Here is a 5676-nt window from a genome sequence, read left to right as displayed (position 1 = left end):
CATCCCGCAACTAACTCATTAGTCACATTGCTTGCAAGGCTTATAGTGATGTGCATTACCGAGAGGGCCCAGAGATACCTCTCTGATACATAGAGTGACAAATCCTAATCTCGATCTATGCCAACCCAACAAATACCTTCGGAGACACCTGTAGAGCATCTTTATAATCACCCAGTTACGTTGTGATGTTTGATAGCACAGAAAGTGTTCCTCCGGTATTCGGGAGTTGCATAATCTCATAGTCAGAAGAACATGTATAAGTCATGAAGAAAGCAATAGCAATAAAACTTAACGATCATTATGCTAAGCTAACGGATGGGTCTTGTCCATCACATCATTCTCTAATGATGTGATCCCGTTCATCAAATGACAACACATGTCTATGGTTAGGAAACTTAACCATCTTTGATTAACGAGCTAGTCTAGTAGAGGCATACTAGGGACACTCTGTTTTGTCTATGTGTTCACACATGTACTAAGTTTCCGGTTAATACAATTCTAGCATGAATAATAAACATTTATCATGATATAAGGAAATATAAATAACAACTTTATTATTGCCTGTAGGGCATATTTCCTTCAACTCGATCCGAGAGAACACGTGAAGGAACTGGAACTCTTGGTCGCTGCTGTCCCGGTGGTACATGTTGAACATCCAAACCATCTGCGCAGCCGAAGAACAAGTGTCGGCGACGTACACGGCAAAAGAAGTGAGCCGGTGGCTGGACATACCTGACCCTCGAAGTTGGCGCCGCTTTCCGGGCGAGCCGCGATCTCCTCGATGATCCCATGCGATTTATTGCAGGTCGGTTGGATGATTGCCCAATGGTTCGACATGGCCTTTTCGCCGTGTTGCATGTGGATGGTGGCGAAGTAGGGGTCGACCAGCTTGCGCTCATCAAACACCGACTTGATCCATCTCCAGTACGTGTCGGCGTTCTGGTTCGCGCCGGTGATCGGGTCGATGCTGACGGTCATCCATGCTTCGACGAAGCTCTCGTCTTCTTTGGACGTCCACTTGACACGCGGCTCGCCCGACCTGGCATTGGCCCCCCGCTTCTTCTTTCTCCCTTTCCTCGTCGGCGCCGGCTCCATCTCCTCCTCCTCTTCCTCCTTCCCCTCCTCGGCGTCGTTGATCTCGTAGTCCATGTTGACAGTGGTGTCCATTGTGCCGTCTTGCATGTGGAACTCGGGGTAGGAGGCGGTGGCGACCGAGCCGCTCGTGAGGATCTCATCCATGTCGGCGTCGGTCGTGTCGGGGTTGCCGAAATGTGGCGCCGAGGCTTGTGATAAGGGTAGGGCGCCTCGGCGCAGAGGCGGCGTCGGTGAGATTGAGTACGCCGGTGGCGAGTAGTTGTAATGGGTGTGGAGGCCGGCGAATGCGGTCGAGGGAGTGAGCTGGTCGGGGTTCAGATCGGAGGGTGAGGCACGTGGCGGCGCGCCATGTGGGAAGTGATGTTGGGGTTGAATCCACCATGCGCATCGTCGTCGGAGTAGTCAGGCGAGGGTGCGTACCCCCAGGGCGGCGACGGCGGCGAGAAGTTGGTCGGCGACGCGACGCTCTGTTGGCTCCACGTAGCTTGCGGGCAGTGGCCTGGTGGATTCATCATCCCCGCGGGAGACGCCTCTGCCTGCTCTGCCGATGTCGCTGCCGACGACGCGACCACGTCCCTGGCTTTCTTGGCGTTGAGCTTGTTTCGCCGGTCGATGGTGACAGCCTCCCGGCGCTGAACCTCCTTCCTCCACTCGGTGTTGGACATGCCCGGTGGTTTTGCCATCAGCGCCCTCGGCTTCCTCTGTTTCAGCTAGGTGGAATCGACAGCGCCAGCGGAGCGAGGGGCCGAATACTTCTTCGGTGGCATGGTGGCCGGATGGCGGGATGACGGCCGGATGGCGGGTAGCGGGAAGAGAATGGCGGGAGTGGCGGGTCAGAAGGGGGGAAGCAATGAGGAAATGAAGGGAAAGGGGGAAACAGCAAGAAAAGGCATGTCTGTCGCTGATAGAGTAGGCCCACACGCCTTTTTGCTTCGATCGGCGCCCCCAGGCGCTCCCCAGGGGGCTGGATTCGGTTCGGGTTCACCGACTGTTATTTCGGCCCAAACCGGCGGTAAACAAGGTGCTAGGGATGCGACTTGGCCGATTTTTCGCCGCCGGCGCTAAAAAAGGCGCCCTGAGGGGCTTGTTGCGGGGCGAGTGGAGATGCTCTTAGGAGATGTACTAAAGACATGTCCGCACACAAATACTAATGTCCGTTTTGTGGTCCAATTCTGCACCAACGGTATGATGCATACATGCATGCCTGGTGCTGCTCTTGCTGAAACATCAGACCTGACGGAGATCAAACCACCGCCTGCCAGCTTACTCGAGCACGACTGGAAAGGGTGAGAGGCAGCCAGTCTCGGCCAAATTTCGTGTTCTGACCCTTTTTCGATACAAATTCAGGATCTGACCCCAGTTCCGAAAATTTTCGAGATCTGACCCTTTCGCTACCGCCATGGGCTCTGGCGGTATGGTTAGACATGCTACCGCCAGGGTCCATGGCGGTAGGGTGCGACGGAGGGCAACGGAGGGCAACGGCCGCCGTTTGCTCGAGCTGACGTGGACAAGTAGCCTACCGTCAGGGACCATGGCGGTAGCATGTTAGACCTTACCGCCAGACCCCTTGGCGGTAAGGTGTGGCTGGGGTTTTGCCTCCCAAGTTTCTGTAACGAAATATCGAGGTGCCCTAGCGGTAGGTACGTTCGTCCTACCGCCAGGGTCCTTGGCGGTAGGGTCCTGTGTTCTATGGTTTATAAGTTTTTTTTGCTTCTTTTCAAAAACAATATAGACCCTAAAATATGAGCTCACATCTTTTAGTGATTGTTTCTTTTGTAAAATATGAGCTCACAAAGAAAGCCAACAAACGGTTTCACATAGTTTGTTTTGTTACAAGTTTCACATCACAAATAGCAAAATATGAGCTCACATAATGATGATGGTTCCACATAGCAATTATCAAACAGTTTACAGATAATAGATTCATAAGTAGGGAATAGCAAATAGCAAACTTGTCCACATAGTTTGACAACCCCTACAAAAACAGAGATATATATTCAATCGACATGTTTATGGGGCGGACAAATCTCCCCCCCCCCCTCGTATATTAGGCATGTCTGTGAAGACAGATACGGCAACGGATCCACCAGTTCAGGCGGAGGCGGAACGTTGGTCGGCATCCGACCGTTCAAGCAGTCCCACCTTGGCTTGCCTGCTGGAGTTTTCGCCTCAGCCCTTGCCCAGTTGATGATATCGAACGCCGATGCACTTGGGGGCGGCATCCTAGCTCTCTCCTCCTCATTGCTCTCGAAGTAGATCCTCCGACCCAAATTGCGCAGCTCCCAGTTGGAGCGCTGCTTGGCAGCTTCAATGTCCCATTCCCGGCGTTCTCGGGAGATAGTTGGATCTCCCTCCATCTCTGCAATCACTATCTTCCACTCCTTCGCACTCTCTGCCCAACACTTCTGATCATCGTAGATCCGTTCCACCCTCTCGTGCCACCGCACTGCCCTCGTCTCCTGTAGGAACTCGTCTGAAAAAGCGGTCACCGGCAGCAGAAGCTCGGGGCAAGCCTCGTACACGTACGGAAGTGGCAAGCCGGACGGGTCGTGTTGGAGATGAAGGGGCGATGGTTGCGCCACTGTTGGAGACCTAAACATATGGATGAAATAAATAAAATACATATATCAAGATGTGTCAAATGCAAAATATCATATCATATTTACTCCAACCAAATCCAGTACTTGCATCATATTAACATGCTTACTAAAAAACTAAGAACTAAGAACTAAGAACTAAGAACTACAACTACAATCATACATCCTAAATACAATACAATACATATCAAAGAATTGCATAAGCATATCAAAAGAATTGCATAAGCATATCAAAAGATATCGATGCATAACAAAGGTTCATCACATCCAAAAAACCTATGAGTTCAATCTTTGAATAATCATGTATCTAGATTATCATGAACATGAACTAACTACAATACATATATCAAAAACAAAAACCATGAACTAGGGTTCATCTTGAGGGATTAACCATGTTTACTCCAACAAAATCCACTACTTGCATCATATAAGATCCACATGCATCCTATATCAAAACAAATATTTCCAATATTCATCATATATAAAAAATTTAAACACAAAAAATTATGAACTAGGTTCATCTCTAGGGTTCATGTTCTCCAACTATTCAACATTTGTTCTCCAACTATATCCACTACTTGCATCATAGCATATCAACATGCATCATCATATCACAATATATTCCTCCAACATGCATCATATAAAAAAATTCCTCCAAAAATAATATGAACTAGGGTTCATCTTCACATAATCATACCAACTAGTGACTAGAGTTCATATCTAACACAATATAACATCTATAATCAACCTAAATCAATCCTAGGGTTCAAAATATTTAAATCTAGTTCAAGAAGGGGGGTGATTTGAATCAAATAATGCGACGAATCGGAAGCTATTTGACTAAAACTAATTGGAGGGATCGAAGGAGCTTACTTCTCTTTCTTCGGGGCCATCTCGATCCGCAAAAATGATGAAGAAACGACGAAGATCTGAGGGGGGAGTGGAGGAGAAGAGAGAGGGGCGAGAGGAGGAAGAACTCCTCTGTTCTTGAGCGGGTGGTTGGGGAGAAGGGGAGGGGTGGGGCGGCCGGCGGCTTATAACTGCCCGCACCCTACCGCCAGGTACCCCGGCGGTAGGGTCGGACAGGCTACCGCCATGACCGACGGCGGTAGGGTGGGACGGATGCCGTTAACGCTGCTGACGTGGATAAGTTTCCTACCGCCGCAGTGTCTGGCGGTAGCCTAGGTAATCCTACCGCCGGGCATCCTGGCGGTAGCAAAAAGGGTCAAATGTCGATTTTTTTTTTAAAACGAGGTCAAATCCCGATTTTGTTTCACAAAAGGGTCAAAACACGAAAATCGGCCGCCAGTCTCACGGACCTCTCTGCATGCACGCACGAGAAAAAGCCTGCGGCAGGAGGAAAGTATCCGTGCTGGGAAAAGCGGAGCAGCCGTGCACTGCCCGCGCCGTCCAAAGTCCAAACGGCGAAGAAAGACGTCCCTGGACCGACCAAATGATCGGTCGTGTCTCTTTTTTTTTTTTTTTTGAGCATTGATCGGTCGTGTCGGACACCAAATCATTCCGGCCGCTCGCCGATGCTCTACGTAGTATCCGTCCAAGCGGAGAGTAGACGTACTACCACCCGTGTGCACGTAGTGCCAGTTTATGTTTACTTTTTGCGAGGAGAAGTAGAGCTAGCGCTAGCTTGCTAACGCACATATGATTATGCGGTCTGATCCTCATTTCAGGTGGCATTTGTAATCATCGCGGCACATGATGCTCCCCTCCACCTTTCGTTTTTTGGTTGCTTGCTGGCTAATTTGTGGGCAGGTCCATGCAACTTGAGTATTAGGATTACTTGATTAGACTCGCAACATCATTTCCCGACTTAAAGTATGTGAACTCATCCAAATTAACCATTTCTTCTGATAAACAAAACAGGGTTGAACCATAAACTATCACTAGTAGACGTCCCCTTGAATACATATACTCCTCATAGTACCGTTTTTTCAGTGGTTGCATTGCATGCATTGAGATTTGACGT

The sequence above is a fragment of the Triticum aestivum genome, chromosome 1B (genome assembly GCF_018294505.1).
Source record: "Triticum aestivum cultivar Chinese Spring chromosome 1B, IWGSC CS RefSeq v2.1, whole genome shotgun sequence".
Taxonomy (NCBI): Eukaryota; Viridiplantae; Streptophyta; class Magnoliopsida; order Poales; family Poaceae; genus Triticum; species Triticum aestivum.
Note: the sequence above shows the minus strand (reverse complement) of the source record.